This window comes from Gobio gobio (genome assembly GCF_949357685.1).
Source record: "Gobio gobio genome assembly, chromosome: 11".
Classification (NCBI taxonomy): Eukaryota; Metazoa; Chordata; class Actinopteri; order Cypriniformes; family Gobionidae; genus Gobio; species Gobio gobio.
In genome coordinates this window covers 29,827,902-29,850,416 of record NC_137104.1, presented here as the reverse complement: position 1 = coordinate 29,850,416, position 22,515 = coordinate 29,827,902, and the positions used below count along the sequence as shown (strand labels likewise).

Below are 22,515 nucleotides of genomic sequence, written 5' to 3'. Positions count from 1 at the left end.
CCTTGCTTGAATTCTCCCCTTTATATACCCCTTGTGTTTGTCAGTCTTTGTCAGATCCTTGTTATGTCTACGTCTCCCGTTTCCCCCCGTGATTTCTTGTGGTATGTTTTTGTGTTATTTTATGTTTTATTATGTGTTTTGCCCCCTCGTGGGTTTTTGTTTTGTATTTATGTTTGTTTTTGTTAATAAATCCTATTTTCACTGCACTTGAGTCCTCGCACCAGTTTTCCTTTATGTTTGACGTGACAGTTTTATCCTTACCAAAACCCAAAATCGTGATCTCTTGAATATGTTGTTAATTTATTTATTTTATATGCAAAAAAATCTTCATCCACAAGCAAAATTGGCCTAAATCTCCTTTATATTTTCCTTTTTCTTGTTAAATGTAACTCCTGTTTCATCCCTCAAGCTTATGAAATAACATTTTTATTGCATTATGATGAATTAATTAAAGATATCTAACCTTGTTATTGTTTTTTTTCTTTGTATATAATGTATGCAAACCCATGATATTTGTTTTGTTTTATCATTATGATTGTTAAAGATACAACCATGTAATTATAAAATAAAAGATATGAGTGACAGGTGCAGTAACAGCTCAAAGCATCAGTAACTCCACAGCCCGACCTGTGCGGTTTCCCTCAGTGTCTGCACAGAGACATCTTTCAGCTGCTCGAAGATCTCACCTTTGGAGAAAACTGTTTATTTTATACTCAAAAAATGTAAGTATCACTATTAAAAATTAAGATTACCCCAGAATGAATTGCATTGCTAGCCCATTAAAGCACTTACAATAATAATGACAAATGCTGACCAATACTTAATTATATTACTTTTTCTTTTTACTGAAAAGTATATTGTTTTAGTAAAACAAGCAAAATGCAACTTGTCATATGACATAGCGATGCATGAATACACACTAGACAAATGCAGCCGATGTGAATACCAATTTTCAGTCAAGCAATGAATAAATGCATGAGTTAATAAAATATTTTATTTACTGACAACAATAGGAAACATGAATTAATGAGTAAAAGAATGAATAAAAGTAAACATCACAAATGAATAAGTCACCAACACATGAAACAAAGCTTTATTCAAACGTATTGTTCTAACAAACCATCACGCATTTACAGGCGGTGAGCCCCACATCTGCTGCCATCTCAACACAGCTGTGCCAATTCTGTGGCTTTATATTGATGAAGCAGTTGACTCCCGTGAACACCTTCGCCTGTCCTAGCTGTCCATCATGTACCTCATGTCCCTCCTGAACCCCACAACCTTGAAGCACGAGTGGGAGAACATGTGTGGGACAATCTCTGACTGCTGATGTTTGCTCCAAACATCCGTGTGCCTGCTCTCCATCAGCATGACTACTTAAAACGTTTTACAATTCATGTTGTCAGCATACCATTTCTTGGCATATTTAATTTAATATTTTTACAATTACATGCTATTTGTATTGTAGCTTTATGACTTTTGTGGTGTAGTGGGCTAAACACTGAACTGATAAGCAGAAGGTTTCCATGAGCAAGGCTCAACCACAGAAGCTCTGCAGCAAACGCACAGACATTAAGAATCAGAAAAGTGCTTAAATAACTCTGTTTGAAATTAAAATAAAATACAATTTAAGATTTAAATTGATGTTTTATTCATTTCTGTAGTATACTCAAAGCCTTTGATGACAGGCTTCCTTCATCACCCTCTCTCCAGTCTCCACCAGATAAACACACACGTGCTCTCCCAGCTAACAGGGAATGTTTCCATAACTTTCACTAACGTTATGTAAAAGTTATGTAAATGTTAGAAAAAAACATTCCTAAAATAATGTTTCAGGAACATTCTTCTAATGTTTTCATAGTTCAAAAACATTCTCGTAACGTTGAGAGGAAACATTCTTAGAACAACATTGTTGGAACGTTTTTATGATGTTATTTGTGCTTGACTGATGTTCTCATAATGTTGCGCAAAAACGTTCTCATAACAACGTTCTTGCAACGTCTTTATCATGTTATTTGTGCTTGACTGATGTTCTCATAATGTTGAGCGAAAACGTTCTCACTACAACGTTCTTGCAACGTCTTTATCATGTTATTTGTGCTTGACTGATGTTCTCATAATGTTGAGCGAAAACGTTCTCACTACAACGTTCTTGCAACGTCTTTATCATGTTATTTGTGCTTGACTGATGTTCTCATAATGTTGAGCGAAAACGTTCTCACAACAACGTTCTTGCAACGTCTTTATCATGTTATTTGTGCTTGACTGATGTTCTCATAATGTTCAGCGAAAACGTTCTCACAACAACGTTCTTGCAACGTCTTTATCATGTTATTTGTGCTTGACTGACGTTCTCATAATGTTCAGCGAAAAAATTCTCATAACCTTCTTGGAATGCCATAATTTTAGAAGTAATGGGAACAGAAATTATTATATTATAAAATTAAAAATTTTACTGATCTTTCTTTAATTAACATGGCTGCAGCTTTTATTTTTTCTTACCTCTTAAGTTTAACTTAAGAAATAAAATACACTCCTGATCAAGAACCAATAACTTTTATTCTATTTGTTTCCCTATATTGTCCTAATGACAAATTTATGATTGGTTTATAAACTACCCACACTCTGCAATAAATCATCATGTATTTTATGAACAAAATGTAATTTCTTAGCATAGAATATGCCAGAACATATAGGCTATATCTTATTTTATATTTTCTGTATTTTAAAGGTTATGTCAATAACCACTGCATTACTGTAAAAAAGATCGTTTTTCAAGCACATTATTAAAGACCTATATTTACACGCGCCCTCTAGCTGGCGTAAAAATAATGACAGTCTGTTGTCATTAAAAATTTTACCAATCAAAACGCGTGTTCATTTAAATGCAATGTGTGGACTTTACGTGAACATTTAGAATTTGTATTTATTTATTTTATTAACGACTACACTTTCCCCATCCCTAAACCTACCCTTAATGATCTATAGTGCATAGAATCTTTATGAGCACATGCGTTCCGTTCCATGGGATCGAACCCACGATCACATGATCACATGATTGTATATTGATATCGCAATGCTCTGCCAACTGAGCTACAATAAACTGTAAATAGGCTTAAATTTAGGTTCCTATAGGTCCTATTTCAGGGACGTGACAAACGACTTATATAGGCATATTGGTTGGAGAAAATGTTGCATTGTGAATGGATCGTCAGGTTTTGTTTCCCAAAGACTTTTTTTTATTCTTGAACACAGGTCGGCAGAATACACGTCTGTTCGCTAACCACTAGACTACCACAGCCAAGGTAGCGCAAGTGCATTGATCTCGCGGTAGTGTTAATTTTGACAGCATATTTTGATTTAGTTTTAGTCATAGTCTTTTGACTAAAATGCCATTTAGTTTTAGTCATATTTTAGTCACCTGAATTGTTTTTAGTTTTAGTCTAGTTTTAGTCGACTAAATATCATAAGATTTTAGTCGACTAAATCTACAGTAGATTTAGTCTTCTAAAATCTAATGAGTTTAGTTAAATTGTAATACATTAAGCATTTAAGTATTACATAACAGACTGCACTTGAACTGACATTTTGACATTATTTTGTTTTTGACATAAAAAATACACGAGAGCACAATTCACTGTTTTGTTTGTTTTTAAAAACATCTATATAGTTTTTATAACTTTGTATTTCTGTTTTAGTTAGTATATCATGTTAAGCTAAAGCTTCAAATAAGTTTGTTTATTTATTTTTTTAATTTCATTTAACATTTATTTAATTTCAAAGTAACAAAGATTTTTTGAATGGTTTTAGTTAACTATTATAACCCTGATACTTTATTTAATATGTGTCAAATACTGGTATTCCCTCCTGACTATGAATTAAATGGGAATGAAATTAAATACAGTTTATTGTGTAAGCAAAAACGAATATATAATGCGTGACTTTTAATTATAAACCAGCTGGAAAAAAACCGGGACTCTTATTTTAAAATCTCGGCAGGAGCTCATTCAAGTTCAGATGAGGAGATAAAATATGCATTGTTACAACCGTCTAAAACATATTACTATAACCATAAACATAAAACATAACTATAAACATCATAAAGTAAACATTGTCATTATTCATCAGCATTAGTTCATAAACACTTGTCTGGCATAAATGTGTGTTTTTGATTGATTGAGCCGCTCTGGAGCGCTGGATTGGGGATGAGCCTGTAGGCAGTGGGTTTTCCAGCGGTTAGATCAGTTCAGATCAAATGTGCGCATCTGTTACACAGGACATCAGTTCTGACTGGATCTCTTCCCTAATCGACCCTCACTAACATTTTCGTCTCGTTTTTATTTGTTGACGAAAATGACAGTTGATTTTCGTTATAGTTTTTGTCATCCAACACTAGTTTTTATTTAGTTATCGTCTCGTTTTCGTCAGTGAAAAAAGGCCGTTGGTCATACACCGATTGGTCTGTGCTGTGCTTTACTGTCTGTGGTGCTGTGCACTTCAAATCAAACATGCCGTCTTCCACGTTCTGACGTCACCTCGGTGTATACGCTCCGTGCAGCGCCATTTTCAAACCAATGGTATCCAAAGTCTGCAGTTCACCTTTATATATGTCGACTTCTGAGGCCACATCGCAGACCTTCTAAAAGGTGAGTCGATTAGACGTTAGTGTTTTTTGTTGTTGTTTTGTTATATATGCAAAATTTGTATGACTGGGTAGTACTCCTGCAGTCATTTCTGGGGGAGACAAATATAGGCTAACAGTTGTTGTGACGTGGGATTTATTTTTAAATGGTTGGCGTGTGTTAAATTGAACTACTATTTGAGTGCAGATGGGCGTTGCCGCTTTATACTTTATGAATTTTAACTTAAAATACTTATTAATTAACATTAGCCGTTTTCCCCCTGTTGGACCAAAAGCAAGTGTGCCAGGGCGTGCTCTCTCTGTTGCTCTGGCAGCATTACTATTATCATTATTACCATTAGAAATAATTGTATGTTTAGTCTTAACCTGTGAATTTAATCAAAGTTCCATTCAGTTTGTAAAAAATTGTCAACAATATTTTCCCCTTGTTTGTTCTTTTGAAATATAAAGGCCATTAATGTCTTTGTCTGTAAAAAAACAAACATTTATTTGTCTGTAAATTTCATCACTCATTTTAATAAAATCAGGTTATTTGATTAATTAATATTTTATAATAGTAATTATTATTAAATTATTATTAAAGTTAATTTAATTTTAATTGCTATACATTTCTGTAACTGTTAGTTGCAAGTTTAATTAGAAAATGAATCATCTGTATGTCAGTACTTACACACTCTATCTCTCTTTCTCACACACACAGTGATTTTTCAACAGTTTCTCAAACCTATCCAAGTGAAGTTTTAGTAACTAATTTCGGGAGGAGCACGTCCAGATAATTAAACCTTTCTAAATAATGGAGCACGCCAGATAATGCAAATCTAATCAAACCCAAGTGGAGCACGCCCAGATAATTAAAACCTAATTAAACACGAGTGGAGCATACTGAACTAATCAATTCAATCAACAACAGGAGTGTTTATATACAGCTGACTCACCTTCCTTTCGTTGACAGTTTCTTAGCATTGTTGGTCTGACCGTCTGCTACCATGTCACAAATCCAATCATCATCATCATCCTCCTCTGACCAGGAAACCAGCTCTCCTCGGGACCCTCCGCCGGAATCTGCCGGCCCTAGGCCCACTCTTCCGCCGCTGGATATCGTATCCGAGCCCCAGGCTTCTCAGCGCGGCTGCCAGCCTGCTCGATCCGCCTCACGCTCACCAAGACGCCGAGGCTAACCCTCGCCTCCACCGGCGAGACAGCCGACTTCCTCCCCGGCCTCCTCTTACATCTCGGCTGTCCCGACGATCCCAGCTATCGGGAAGTGGACGGTAGTAGGTCTGAGGCAAGCGCTGGCAAACTCCGACGTGCAGTTCTCGCGGAAATTGAACAAAGCGGAACTGTACAGCCTTTATGTTAGCTTGCAGCCAGCTTACCGCTCTCCTAAGCCCACTTCAGCCTACAGCAGGCAGAATAGAGCTTGCAGGGCTCAGGATTCACCTCGTTCGTCACCTTCTCCTCTCCGTACAAGATCCGGCGTGATTCGAGTGACGAGCCGCAGCAACAGGCCTTCAGCGAGCCTGGGACGCGCTCCAGACTCTACCGCGTCAAGGCCTCATCGGCTTGCACCCGAGGACCAACCTCGCACCGCGGCTTCTCCCGCTGTAGCGACGCTTGTGGCTGGGCCTGCCGGCCTGCCTCCAGCCTCTCAGCTCGCTCCTCCAACAGTTATTAACCCTTTTCATTTTCAGTGGCCTCCAGCTCCCACCGCAGATGCTAGCACGAGCTTGCTAGCAGTCCAAGCCCAAAATCACCAACAGTCCTTTCCAACACTCGCTAACACTTAACTTAGCTCCAGTAAACGCAACGCCGGCCCTACCCGCAGCACAAGCTTCTATGTCTCACATGTATCCTCCTTTTCCTCATGCTCCCAACAACTTTTTCCCCCAAGCTCCAGAAGCAGCCCAGGTTCCTCTCTCTTCCAACCCCCTTCTGCAAACTAAATCTTCGTTTTCTCTCCTCACAGCAACACCGTTGCCTGTCCCTTCTAACGCCGTTTCCTCTGAGCCGCCTCCAGTAGCGCAAAACATCCGGGCACAGATCCTGGCAGGTGTGGACATTGATTTGTCATCTCTCCTCTCCATGTTCCCCGTGTCAGACACAAACCGCCAGATAGACTGCGGGGATTTTTCAGTCACTTTTAAAAAACCCCAACCCACAATCATCCCGCTTACTTTCTTTTCCCGAATTTTCGATTGCTTTTTCCCGTTTCACAGATATAATTTGTTCAGTTTTTCCCCACAGGCGCCGCAAGCTAAATGATTATCTGGCCATCATAGCCGAGCTCGCGCTGTCCTATGGGGGAGGACATTTTTACACGTACCACAAACTCTTCGCTGCAAAATGTGCCGTGCGGCTTGCCCAGTGGAATCAGTGCGCTTACTGGGGCGCTCTCGACACGGATCTCCATAGCAGAGTGTTCCTAGGCTGCAGGAACATTTCGTGCGCTGTTTGCAGGTCAGTGGCACATTCTACGACATCATGTCCTCAGATTAAAAGAGAGACAACACAGGTTAGATCTACCAGTTACGTGCCACGACCTGCAACCTACACAACAAATAACGATTTTAGAAGGGATCCCCCCCGCTTCGAGGACAGGCAGTCCTGCAACAAATTTAATACAGGGAACTGCAGCAGACAGCGCTGTAAATATTTGCATATCTGCAGTTTCTGTGGTGGTGCTCACGCACAATATGTATGCCCCGTGTTCAAATCACTGAATAAAAAAACAAATAATTACTTATCGACTCCTGTAAATATTTCTCGTCTGTCCATCGAATTGGCTCACCACCCGGACGTTGAATTTACGGATTATTTGCTGTCCGGCCTTGAACACGGCTTCATACCCGGCGTCGAATGCCCGCTTTCCCAGAATACCATCTGCAATAATCTCCAATCTGCTCTCGCTGAACCCGAAGTCGTAGATAACCTGATTAAAAAAGAAGTCGAGTCAGGTTTTATGATAGGCCCTTTTGACGATTCTCCCTTAAAAACTTTTCGCATTAGCCCCATCGGAGTGGCTACAAGAATTCTCGGGTAAAAAACGTCTTATAATCGATCTCTCAGCTCCACACAATTCCCAGTTTCCGAGTATAAACAGCTTGATCCCTCTCGATGAAATCTCTCTCAAATACCATGACATAGATCAGGCAATCGATATGATTAAAATCGCAGGTCGAGGCGCTTGGCTTGCAAAACTCGACATCACTTCTGCTTTCAAAGTGATGCCCATTCATCCAGATTCATGGCACCTATTTGGTAATACTATGTTTTGTTTCTACAGATGCCTCAATTTAAGGTGTCACTTCAGCCCGAAGCAGAGACTTCTGGAAAAGAGGACACACAACACATTTAATTAGTTGTTTTACACACAAAGTATCTCGATATATGATTTGGAATGTTTCAGTTTGTGGAATGTTTGAGTATATAAAATGTGAAAGCAAAATAAGATATCAGTTATGATATTGTTTTCATTTAGATGTACTGTATGTTACAATGCACTTATCCTTGGCAAAAGGTTGACAAATAAAATTTGAAAATATATTAAAATATGAAAAATGTTTGTGTAGTGTCTTACAGTTTTTGGTGTTGACAAATATAAGTAGTAATGTTTTATCAAATGTTATTGTATGAATTGATATTTCTTTAAAAAAAATTTCCCAGGGCAGTGTTTGGAGGAAAGTTTATACGTTTTTCCTTGCATTCTCAAGATGACAGAATTGAATGTTCCTTTAACGTTCACATTAACCTAGAAAAACACATTAATACATGAAGAAAACGCACATTTTAAACATTTAAAGAACATTAACCAATAACATTTTCATAACGTTTTCAAGATGATAGAATGGAATATTTCTGTAACGTTCACATAAACCAAGAGAAAACGTTCTTAATACATTAAAAAAACCGGACATTTTAAACATTTAAAGAACATTCCGTAATAACATTTTCAAGATGATAGAATGGAATGTTTCTGCAACGTTCACATAAACCAAGAAAAAACGTTCTTAATACATGAAAACGCACATTTTAACCATTTATAGAACATTAACCAATAACATTTGCATAACGTTTTCAAGATGATAGAATGGAATGTTTCTGTAACGTTCACATAAACCAAGAGAAAACGTTCTTAATACATTAAAAAAACCGGACATTTTAAACATTTAAAGAACATTCCGTAATAACGTTTGCAAGATGAATGGAATGTTTCTGCAACGTTCACATAAACCAAGAAAAAACGTTCTTAATACATGAAGAAAACGCACATTTGAAACATTTAAAGAACATTCCGTAATAACGTTTTCGTAATGTTTTCAAAATAATTGAATGGAATGTTCCTGTAACGTTCGCAGAGACCCCACAAAAAACGTTCTTAATACATTAAAAAAACTGGACGTTTTCAACGTGTACAAAACATTCCCAAATAACGTTTTCATAACTTAAAGGGAATGTTAACAAAACGTTTTGACAACAACTTCTTGTTAGCTGGGCTTCTGCCCCTGTAACATCAGACAACATTCACCTTACCTGGATCTTAAACAACACCTTGATAAAAGCATAAAAGTTTATGTGCTCAATACTACATTTAAATGTTGAGGTAGTTGCTGATGTGTTAATGTTCCTCAATTCATCAACAGTACTAATGGACAAATAAAAAAGATAACTTATGTTTAGTTACTTTATGTAGATCTATTAACATTACTGACGTTCATGTAAAGTAAGCAGTGTTGACCACAGTGAACTCTACATTGTAGCACACACACATCACTCTGATCAGATGTCTATTTCATGCTGTGATGTCATCTGCAATACTTAACGAAAATGTTCCAGTCAGATGTTAAATAAACATTTAGTAAGCATTTTTATATGGTTTATGTAAATCCACTTTGGAGACGTGTGTTACTGGAGCTCATACATAATAAAACGTGTTTTTACAGCACAATCACAACTATACTATACTGACTGTCGTCTTTGCACCTTCAACAATTCAATTGTTTACTCTACAGTAGTTCAACAAATGCGATTTTAACACAAGGAACCGTGATTTTGGTTTGTAATACTCACATTTGATTGGCTTTTCTCCGCCTGACGTATTCCTTTCCTGTGGCCTCATGGGATGGCAGGGATAGAAAAGTATCCGACGATGGGTGCTTCACAATCTGGGTGGAATCAGTAGGCCATCCAGGAACTTCTCGCCTACTCTTTTATGATTACTGAGGTTTCGAACATACTACTCCTTTCACGTACTGTTTTCGCCTACTATATAGTAGGTAAGTAGGCATATTCGAAACGCAACATCAGTATACGGACGTCCGAATCTCGCGAGAAATACTCCAAAACCCTGGTAGTTCTCGCCTACTCTTTTATGAATACTATGGATTTGGACATACTATTCGCTCGCCTACTGCTTTTTACATGCTATATAGTAGGAAAGTATGCGGTTTCGAACGCAGCCATGGTCCTAGAGGTCTGTAAGAATTTTGAAAGAAATCGGCCACTAGTTGGCACTAACGAATTTTACGGCTCTGTAATCACGTGGTGTTTGACATATCCACACACTACTACTACTGCTGTCAATAAAATCCTTTATTAGATATTTGCGATTATGTTAAAAATATACTTTTGCACACTAGTCCTAGGATTTTTGCTCAATCTGAATAAAACCAATGCAGTACGATTCTCTGGACTCTCCTGATCAATAGTTATTAAAAAAGTTGTACTTTGAACTTTGGGTCGCAAAAACAGGGTAATTTAAATAATGGGTGTGGCATAATATACTCAAAAGCCTATTAATCCTGAAGGAAAACTCAAAACTTCACGAAAATAGGTGAGCACATGCAACACATGACTCTGAAGAAGCATGCACATTTTTATAGAGATCGAACCATAGGTGGCGCTATAACTGTTAAAAAGGTTTAAAAACCATGCAATTACTGGTAAATGGTCTTTTCCATATATGATCAGATGTTTATAAGCTTGCTAAATAAAACTGAACTTTTGTATGCATGTGTGCCTTAAAGGCTTTAAATGCTTGAACCCCGATAAATGCTGCTTGTTATTATTATTATTCTGGCTGCTTTACAGGTCAGAGGTCATAAAAGATTGGAATATTCGAGGGACCGGAGGCAACATGCTGGAGACGGGTTTATTGAGGATGATGTTGATTAAATAATTATTAAAGTGCAATATTCGAATGATCGGAGGCAACACGCTGTAAAGGCAGGCGTCCCAAAACTTTTGGCTTTATATTACTGCACAGAATTCTTTGAATACTCTGAGTATAGCTGTAGTCAGTGGCCAATGTAAAGCTGTATTGTAAGAGAATGTACAGTCAGACAGTTGTTATTACAGAATAAACCCTGACAGGATGATCAGGTTTCCAAAAGGAGTTTTTTCCAAGATAATGACTGACTGACTGTGCTTGTTCATTATCCAGACAGCAAAGTTGACATTGAGAGTTTTTTTAGTAGGTTCAGTGTCTGGATTGTTGACAGTTAATGGATCAAATCAATCAACTTTTAAGGGCTTTGTACACACCACCCTTCTTCACACCGCATGACACACATTTCATTATAAATAATAATAGTAAAAGAAAACCATAGTTTGTTTAATTTAAATGAAATACAAACACTGCCATCACTTACAAATACATGCAATATTATTTATTCACATTAATGAGAATTGAGGGCACAGTGGCAATAAAATAAAAGTCACAGTGCTAAGAATCCTGTCTGCTTAAAATGTAACATATTTATTTATTTATTTTGGGTGAACCAATAGGCTATGACCTGGCATGTTTCGTTTTGCTGAGATTCACCCGGTATTATATCTAATTCAATGACATTAGTGCATTTTATGTGTGCTTTAGTATCATAGTTGTTGGGCCACTGTAAAGGGTTAAACCATCTTTGGCCAGACGTCAATCGCTCTCTGATTCCCCACAGCGATCAGATGAGAGAGCTGCCCGTTTCTCTGTGTGTCTCCGCCGGGTCCATGTTGGAGTTGATCTGCTATGGTGGGTCATTTCAGGCCACGTCTGTCCGATCACAGGAGAAAACATTGATATTACAGGGATATCTAATAACGGGCATACACACACACATACTGTGCTGCAGCTTCGAGGTGAGTAATTATTTCCTGTGTTTTACGCCTGTGTGAAGTAAACCGGCATTACTTTGCTGTAAAATGCATCCGTGTTAAACATCGAAAGCCAAGTGCAACTCGCTATCGCTCCGCCATATAGCAGCTGTGTTTCTAATGAAATTACATTAAATGCCATAGCGCGTGTTTAATATTTCACATGTTTTTGCAAGCGGATGTGGTTTGCTGTTCTTTTAGCTTCTTTCGGTAAAACCATTAAGAGCCGTGAAGGTATTGAAAATGCATCACCTTAGCCTACATTTACCCCAAAGCGAAATGCTTCCATTTTTTACATTAAAATGTTATCTGTATCCTTAAAATAACATGATTTGTGTAGTCCACAGTGCTCTGTTGTTGTTGTTGTTGTTGTTGTTGTTGTTGTTGTTGTTGTTGTTGTTACTGCTGCTAAAGTTATGGTTGCACGTATACAATCATGCGTACGTGCATGCGTGTACCATTTTGCAAACTTTAGTCAGACGTAATAATAAACTTTTATGACATCCGACCGTTTTTTGCTCTCCAAAGTGTTGGCCAGTGTTATGTGGTTGGCTCACGGGTAACGTTAGAGCCCAACGATTTGACCCACTTACAGAAACGGCACCATTTCAACACATTTTAAGATAATATTATGTTAAAAGGACTGCAAATGAAAAATTTATCTTCTAAATTTATGGTTTGATTGATTGTAGCTACTAGGGCCTATAACAAAAATGGTTTGTGCATGCACAGGGAGGTCAAATATCTTGTATTATTATCTGTCTGTGATAACTTTCATCAAAGACTTTGGAATAACTTACTATCATGCTACGCATACTATTTCTCTAGCACGCAGTATGCAAGTTCTGTACGGAAGGTGACCTATTGCTTTTTCCAAAATGTGCAGTATACAGCATAACAACAGCAGGCTGCACTGAATAATCGCACAAAGCAATTTGAATTTCAGTGTGACTACTAAACTGGAAGTGAAATTTAGCCTATATGCTGGACATTATTCAGAAAGCATTATGCTACCGTTCCATTATGAACATATGAAATACTCAAATCTACTGCTATAAATGCAATCAATTAACGAGGTGCATGTCAGAACATGCAGTAAACAGGGTATCACTTTTCTGTGTGTAATGAAATGTGATATATATATATATATATTTACAGACATGCAAATGCGAAATATGGAGACTATTAGTGGTCCTCATGACTCTCCGTAGATGAGAATTTCTCCGCAGCTGGAGGGTTATTTCAGGTCAGCTGTGTGCCATGTGGATCGGTGAATCCATTTAAAAGCCTGGGCAAAACTGCAGCTGGCAAGATTACACTGAAGTCTTTTTAATGAAGTGCATTTCATGTCATTTTACCATTTTAACTGTACACTTTTGTAGATTTAATTGCATTAGATAAAGGGTTTTGTCACAGCAGTTGACTGTTGTGGATCGTGCTGCAGTGTGGAGCCCCCCCCCCATAAAAAGGGGTGTGGTCAAAATAAATAAATACAAAATGTCTTAACAAAAAAATAAATAAAATCCATGTTATTCATTAAAATTAATTTGAAACATGGAAGTAAGTAGCCTAAGCCACAATGAAAACAAATAGTCACAGCGTGTACTCATCAGTGAAAGTCATACAAGCCTATGAGTTGATTTTTGTGTGCTGTTGCCGTGCAGCCTGCAGTTGTGTTTAGAGATTGTGCTTTGATTACGGGCATACATATTACTTGTGTTTAATTAATTAATAACCGTGACAACATCGGTGTTACCGATAACACCACATTTACAAGAAAAGATTGTATTGCCTATTGCCTATTTGTCAATGATGCTCTGGACCTGTAGCGCTTATTTTGATCTTTAACATTAGATCTTTCCTTTTCTTGGAACAACAAGAATGTTTAATGTTCATTCAATATTGATGGAAAAAAATGGTTGGCTATAATGACTCGCTTGTTACACTGTAAGACCGCATGAATTCGCTCCAAGGATCGGTAGCGAACCGCGGTGAAGGCCGCACGCGTTCAGTGTTTCAGCTGGAAGAATGGATTTGATTATAATATTCTTTATCTGACTCCATTTATCATAGTTGTCGCATTTAGAAGAGAATCCCAACCGGTTGTTTGGTCATCTATATTTGATAGTTAATCATACATTTGATCGTTCCGTTTTAACTAGGGCTGAAAGATATGGACAAAATTTCATATCTCGATTTTCATGCCAGATATCTCGATATCGATACAATACGATATGACTACGTGTTCGGTGAAAACCAAGCATTTCTCAAAAAAATAAAAAGATCATAATACAAAAAAATTTGGAAAGTATAGTTTTATTTTTAAGAACAAGTCATCAACATTAACATAAATTACCAAAAAATAAATTACAAATCAAACCTTTTACTGCAGCTCTGCTTTAACAATAAATAACAAATGCAGTAGCTGGTGGAACATTGAAAGTGCATTGAAGTGCAACAACATTTATATTCTTACACATTGTGTAAGTAACTTCAATGTTTACTCTATTCTATTGCCAGTTCACCAGCCACTTAATTTTAAGTATTTCGGGAGAAGTGGATGAATTCACGTGTTGTAAACATAGAGGTTGTAAATCCAACAGATCCGATTCTCTGAACTGCGTCTGCGGCACAAACTAACACGGCGGCGCCCATCGCGCATACAGCTCAACTAACGCGATCGTTATAAAGGTGTTTAAACAACAATATACTTCCACTTGCATGTATTTGACAATCGGAATATCAGATATTTCATGCCATAGCTAACACATTTGTGAATATTCTGAATAAAAAAGTAAAAAATGACATAAAAGCAGATCATCATTCATTCAGCACTGTTGCTGCTGCGGTGTGTCACGTGACAAGCAATGACGCGTCACCATGGAAACGCCGCCCCCCCCCCCCCCTCTCACAATATAGTTCCCATGTCCCTGGTAGTGTGTGCGCGCTGGCTTTAGCGGTGCATTCAAGGGCACTCGTAAAACTGATGTTTGTTGTGACTGCCAGAGTTTTATGCAGGGCGAGCACGGAGAGGGGAAATCTATATCGTCTATATCGTTGCTTTTTTCGATAGTAATATCTTGAAAGTTCATATCTAGATAGAGATACGATAACGATATATCGTTCAGCCCTAGTTTTAACCCTTTGTTACAATTATACCGTTCCACATTGGAGATAGTTAATAATTACAGATTAATTCAGAAAGGATCAAAATGTAACAATTTATTAAGAATCAAGTAAACGTAAAATGTCAATTACATCATAGACATAAATCTCTTCTAAAAGGAAACACAAATTCTAGTTATGGTTACACTTAAAATAGTTTCAAATAGATGTAAACATAAAGCCTTAATTATGCTCAGTAGGCCTCTGCCTAGAATGTTACCTGTGAGAGAGAGAGAGAGAGAGAGAGAGAGAGAGAGAGAGAAAGAGAGAGAGCTAAAGAGCAGCTCTCTCTAAAGAAAGCCAGAGAATCCAAAGAGAGCCCTCTCAAGAGAAAGCAGAGAATTAAAAGATAGCGAGCTACAGTTGAAATCCTCTTTTATCCTTTTCCCTGATGTTACCAAATTCAAATATGTCTCTTTTAAAGCTGACCAATCAGACCAAACCATAAGACGTTTGAAAGTAACCAATCAGACCAAACCATAAGACGTTTGAAAGTAACCAATCAGACAAAACTTCCCCCATTGTACCAAAGGTGTGAAAACCTTTTTGCCATCCAGCCATTCTTTTGTTCTTCTAACTCCAACTGGCCCTTCTGATGGCATTAAGGGGGAAGGGGTTGAGTCAATTTCAATATCTTGATCACGACGATGGCTGCTAACAGCAAAGCAGATGATTTTGTTCTATTTCAAATATCTTTGATTATTTTCCACCTTACAGTTCCCCGTTTGGCACCATTGGCCACAATCATTGAGTCCAAAGGTGGCATTGTCCACAAAGATATGCTTTCTGTTGTGTGTAGATGTTATTCTTCAGACTTCTCGTCCAGACTTGTTGCAAAAGCAGCTGATCAGTTTTCAGTCTTTGTTGTCCTTGTAGCCCTGCATGAGAACTTCATCATTGATATGCAAAACGTCCATTGAATACTTCACACCTCAAGAACAGTCACTCTTTTTGAGGCAGGACACAGGAGCGAACTTTTGCTGCAGGTATTCTGTGATTTAAAAGATCATTTAGCACAACAAAGAACAAAAGCATACATGGCATTTTTCATTGGTCAGAAGTCTGATGTGGTCATATCAAAATAGTCTCTGGCAATAAGCCCTTAAATTGATATACTTAATAAAGTGGTCAAGGTTTGAGAATTAAAAGAAGATTCCACAAGCTCGTACATTGTTTCTGGGAACATTGAAATAAAAATGCATTTTAACAAAACAAAATCATTGTTGATTTTAAGTCTCCCTTTTCATGAGGAGTATTAGCAAAATATTCAGTGTAACCAAGACTCGGAAATCAAAACTCAAAGTTCATCTAACTTTCCACTATTTTGGTGGTAGTGGAATTTGAGCATTTTGGTCTGAATTTCTCGAAGGAAATGTAGCAAAAGTCAGTGCAATTGATACATTAAAAAAGATGGTCCTCATCAATAAACCATATAAGAATAACAACAAATCAATCACATTTATGAAAGCATATATATATAATGTAATTAATGCAGATCTAAATATGATTAGTCATACAATAATGGGTATTCCTGGTAACAGAGTGTGTGTGTGTGAGTGTGTGTGTGTGTGTGTGTGTGTGTGTGTGTGAGTGTGTGTGTGAGTGTGTGTGTGAGTGTGTGTGTGAGTGTGTGTGTGAGTGTGTGTGTGAGTGTGTGTGAGTGTGTGTGAGTGTGTGTGAGTGTGTGTGGGTGTGTGTAGTTATCTGGATCTGTTAGTGTGAAAAGATGAACAATAGATCTTTAGTGAAGTAACACTTTTAGACTCTATGTCATCTTTGTCGTTTATGATGTGTAGTGTTCAGCCTGAATAGATTTGGTCTATTCCAGGTGATGTTGTCGTGAGTGTAGGGTGGTTCTGTGTTAATGTTTTGGAGATGGGTGGAATCTAATCAATATCAATCTGTGTTGCATAATTTAATTCCAGTTTTTTCACTGGGAGGTCATGTAGACATATTGTGAGGTGTGATTGACCCCAGCAAATATATATATTCACACCCATCTCTCACATCTCCAGTTTTGAGATGCAGGGGGAGGGGAGCCTTTTGGCCTTCTGTCTTCCAAGGAATTGCAATTGTTATCCTGAGATAGAAACAAATTTAAAGAGAAACACAGTTAATTGCTGCTGTTGTTTCTGTGTATTAACACTTAAGGCTGTTCTGCAAGTCGAGCCTTCACAATCTGAGACTTCATTACAGTCATTTTGAGTGAAGGATGAATTGGTTTTCTATTATCTGTGCCACATTTAACAGCACAACTCCCCTCCTTTTTGGCACTGGGAATTGAACCAATGAAAAGTATTAGAACTTGCTCAATTTAGAAATAGCAAAGGTCAGAGTTATTGAGTCCTGTTGTGATGAAGACATTTTCATGGTTAATGCAATTGTAATTCACACTGTAGCCACATGGCAATTCTATGCTCCTGTTTATGGTTTACTACAGCTATATTGGAAATAGCAGAGCTTCCACTATAGGAGACAAACAAATTCAACATCGACACATGCAACTTGAAATTGCTGTACAATTCCAGTATTAAAGTTATTCCAATTTACACAAGATACATGGCCTAGAATGCGCAGCATCTACGGCCTTTATCCTAAGTGTTTCATCACTTACAGTAAAGCAATCATGTGTTTTAAAGAATAAACTTGACTAGTCTATGTGTATCTTGTAGCACAAACAACTATAATGTGTAATCAATGCGCACAATGTGTTATACAATTACAAATTTGAAAATACAAACAGGATCATTGCAATCTGGATGTTTTACTATTAAACTCCTTGCTAAGAGGCTGCTAGCCCGCTCGCAAGTGAAGTTAATAGCTGAAGCCCTTGCATGAACACTGCAGTTAGCTCACTGAGAGTTTTACCTGCAAATGAGCGCTGATATTTGCCCTTAGAAAGTAATTTCCTATTTTTCTGAAAATAAGGCGGAGGTCGACCGTTACCCAGCGACCAGCATTTTCCCTCGGCATGACCGATTTTCTGACAGGATCTGCAAAACCTGTTCTCTTTGCCTTTGGGTTGTCTGCTATATTCTCCTGGAGTTTTAGTATATTCATGACTCTCGGATGCTTGCAAATCATCCTGCATGCCCTTAAGAGCTGAAATAGACACACTTTCTTCTACATTTTCTGAACTAAATGCTTCAGATTCATTAGAGCAAGTCATCTCATCTACGAAGTGAACATGCTTTTTAATCCCATTGCTGTTAAACATTATGGGAGTCATGCACTTTTTAGCATTTAGCTTAGATTTCCATCTATTTTCTATTCTTGAGCCCCAGTCTACTATTGATTGGAATGTGTTTTTAACTGGATCGACGCCATTTGACAAAGCCCGTTGGATTGGGATGCCAGCATTATTTTTTATAAATTGTAATAACGCATTTTCTAATCCTGAGTGTTCTCTGTACATTACCCATATACGCTCAGCGTATGTCTCAAATGTTTCATCACTCGCCTGTTTGATTTCTAGTATTTTGCTCCAATCTGCCTGAGTCGGTCCCCTCATTTCTAATAATGCCTGTTTTAGTCGTTCATATATGTCTTCGTCGGTTTCGTCACGGATTCGGTCTATTATGCTGCCAGATTTCATGCCTTCGGTTAGTTTTGGTCTGAGCTCTTCAGGGAGAGTGAGAAGTGCTATTTGCCACACGTCCCTAACTTCTAGTTTATACACCGTGGCCTGTAGCATCAATGTTTCCCAGTAGGGTTGAAACGGCCCTTTTCTTGGCATTACTCCAACGACTTGTTTGTGTCTAGAACATTCTTTGCAGGTTAACGGGCGGCTGATCGTTGTGATTTCGTCGTTCGCATTAGTCATAGTTTTAAGCACGGCGACTAGGGTTGGGAATCGTGAGAAATTTTCCGGTTCCGGTTCCGGTTCCGGTTCCGCCTAACGATTCCGGTTCCGATTCCGGTTCCATTAAAATTATTAAACAAATAGTGGTAAAGGAAAAAGGCACAATACGCAACTCAAACAATCCATTTTGTGTTTATACTTGCTCTAAAATTCATTTACAGGTTGGCAATGTCAAAAAAGTCCTGAACTGTACATATATTACAGTATTAATTAAGCCATTCTTGCAACACATTGTTTTTCATATGAACACCTCTGAAATTGTCTTATTACATTTTATCTCTCTGTCTCTGAATAAAACCAAGTTATAAATTATATTTATTAGTTATATTTATTAATTAGTTGTATATTAATTTAATAGTAATTCAGTTATTCAGTGAACTTGTAAATAATACATTGCAATTCAGCATTACAAAGGTAATTGTGCCTAAACGCTTACCTAAACCATGGTGACTCAACGGTTGACAAATATATATATATATATATATATATATATATATATATATATATATATAGGCTATATATATATATATATATATAGCCTATATATATATAGGCCTTTCACTATAAATCTGGTATAAGCCCTGTGGCACTCTGTGCTGTAGCAAATGTTTAGTCAAATTGCTAGTGCAGCCTCCTTTGCATGTTATTAACTTTTCACATGTGTTACATTTTGCTTCATTATCATTCATTCTTTGGAAATGAATCCATACTTGTGACTTTCTCTTCGCCATGCTGGTGGTTAACGAGAAAATATCTGACGCAAAACCGTAAATGTGTAGCGCGAGGGCTTTCAGGCTGAACTGCGTTGCACTCCTGGAAGCGGCAGGCAACGTAATTAATATTCATGATGAGGTGAGCCAGGGTTGCCAGGTTTTTACAAAAAAAAACACACAATTGCACAATCGCTTCAACTCGCGGACATGAAACACAGCCCGCGGCAACAGTGGAAAGCGGGAAAACCACGGACTTGGCAACACTGGCTGTCACTCGCTATGAAAGGATACGCTTCCAGCGCTTCGCGCACACACATTGCACCAGAACCGTTTTCGGAACCGAAACTTAGGAATTTCGCGCGGTTCTGGTATTTTTCAAAAATCAGTTTCGGTTCTGCATAAGAACCGGTTCTCGGTTCCCAACCCTAACGGCGACCTTAACTGATTTTTTCGCTGTGTCGTTAGCTTTTGTGCGAGTCTTTATCAGGCTTCGTTGTTTTGGTTGTTCAGGCATCAAAACAGGAGCTCGGTTACGAGTTTCTCTCTGTGGCCTGTATCCTAACGCAGCATCATCGTCATCACTATCATTTGGCTTTGCTGGTTCAGAAATTTCATCTAGTGCTGCTTGTTTTACTGCGGCCACTGGAAATCCTGCATTAACACAACAATCTTCGAGAGCAGATATGTAATTATTGCCGGTTTGAAGTTTTCCTTGTAACTGATCAATTTTTGTTGCCATTTCTTCACGCTGTCTAGCCCAGTCTAGTTGCTCGTATGAGACCGCTTCGACTTTTTCAATTTCTTTGATATTTGCTATCGTTTGTTCATTCTCGACCATTGTCTTGAGATCGTTACGACGAAGCAAATAAACAAATGCAGCGGGGATTTTCTTGTATTTTGATTCAGATTTTAGTTGTGCGCCCTTAGCAGAATACCAGGATATAATTTCGTTGTTACTCCATTTCAGGTTCAATCCTTTATCGCTTAATCGAACGAGGAGATCTTGTAATTGTACGCCTAAGATTGCCATAATTTCCTCATCTGCACTGCTGCTGTTATTTCCCTGAAAAGTCATGTTTCACGTCTAATTCTTACACAATATCGGATTTTTACGGTTCCGATCTATAGGGGGCATACCGACCCGTTCTAGAAATGTGTCTATGTGTGAGTTTACATTTACATTACATTTACATTTAGTCAATTAGCAGACGCTTTTATCCAAAGCGACTTACAAATGAGAGCAATAGAAGCAACTACAACAGTCAGAGGCTACAGTATGCAAGTGCTGTAACAAGTCTCAGTTAATCTAACACAGAATTTTTTATTTTTTTTTTAAATAAATTAGACAGACAGAAAAATGAATAGAATGTTAAGTGCTATTCTTGATTGGTCAGGTGCTGCTGGAAGAGATGCGTCTTTAGATGTTTTTTGAAAATGGCTACAGACTCGGCTGCTCGAATTGAGATAGGCAGGTCATTCCACCAGGTGGGGGCAGTCCAGGAAAAGGTCCGTGACAGTGATTTCATGCCTCTCTGGTATGGCACCACAAGGCGTCGTTCACTGGTAGAACGCAAACTCCTGGAGGGTGTGTATGTCTGAACAAGCGAGTTAAGGTAAATTGGTGCAGAGCCAGTGGTTGCTTTGAAGGCGAGTACCAGTGCCTTGAATTTGATGCGAGCGGCTATTGGTAGCCAGTGGAGTCTGATGAAGAGAGGCGTGACGTGCGCTCTCTTCGGCTCATTAAAGATCACCCTCGCCGCTGCATTCTGGATCAGTTGCAAGGGTTTGATAGTGCATGCCGGAAGGCCTGCTAGAAGAGCATTACAGTAGTCCAGTCTGGAGAGAACAAGAGCTTGGACCAAGAGTTGTGTGGTCTGTTCAGATAGGAAGGCTCTAATCTTCCTAATGTTGTATAATGCAAATCTGCAGGACCGGGTTGTTGCAGTAATGTGGTCAGTGAATTTTAGCTGATCATCGTTCACAACTCCAAGATTCCTGGCTGTCCTGGACGGAGTTATGGTTGATGATCCTAGCTGAATGGAGAGATTGTGATGAAGTGCTGGGTTGGCTGAGACCACAAGCAGTTCAGTCTTTGCAAGGTTGAGTTGCAGGTGATGCTCCTTCATCCAGGCAGAAATGTCTGTTAGGCAGGCAGCAATACGAACACCAACCGTGGGATCATCTGGTTGAAATGAGAAGTAGAGTTGAGTGTCGTCGGCATAGCAGTGATAGGAAAAGCCATGTGTCTGAATGACAGATCCCAGTGATGACATGTAGATGGAGAAGAGAAGTGGTCCAAGCACTGAGCCCTGTGGAACTCCAGTGGCTAGATGATGTGACTTAGACACTTCACCTCTCCATGACACCCTGAAGGACCTACCTGAGAGGTAAGACTTGAGCCACTGGAGAGCAGTTCCTGAGATGCCCATCTTCATGAGAGTTGACAGGAGGATCTGGTGGTTAACTGTGTCAAAAGCAGCAGACAAATCCAGTAAGATAAGTACTGTGGATCTGGAAGCCGCTCTTGCCTGCCTCAGTGCCTCCGTAACCGAGAGCAGGGCAGTCTCAGTTGAGTGGCCGCTTTTGAAGCCTGATTGGTTGATATCCAGGAGGTTATTCTGTTCAAGAAACGTAGAGAGCTGGTTAAAAACAACTCGCTCGAGTGTCTTTGCAATGAAAGGCAGAAGGGATACCGGTCTGTAGTTTTCTAAAAGTGCTGGGTTCATAGAGTGTTTCTTAAGCAGTGGGGTTACCCGAGCCTGCTTAAATGCTGTGGGGAAGGTCCCGGTGTGAAGAGAGGTGTTGACAATGTGAGTGAGTGCAGGAGTAACAGAAGAAGAAATGGCCTGAAGGAGGTGAGTGGGGATAGGGTCAAGCGGACAGGTAGTGGGGTGGTTGGAAAGGATGAGTTTGGAGACTTCAGCTTCAGAGAGCAGAGAAAAGGAGGGGAGTGTATGTGTTATGGTTGTTGAGATGTGCGTGTCGGTTTGTGG

General features: G+C 38.7%; 1 protein-coding gene across 1 annotated transcript in view; it reads left to right on the top strand.

Moving 5' to 3' along the window:
* The first annotated feature begins 11,585 nt into the window (after positions 1-11,585).
* thrb (thyroid hormone receptor beta) overlaps positions 11,586-22,515 on the top strand; it is a 403,412-nt gene continuing 392,482 nt past the window's right edge. The window contains exon 1 of the mRNA XM_079829346.1: positions 11,586-11,767. The gene's annotated coding sequence lies outside the window, so the exon portion shown is untranslated. The remainder of the gene's footprint in view (positions 11,768-22,515) is intronic.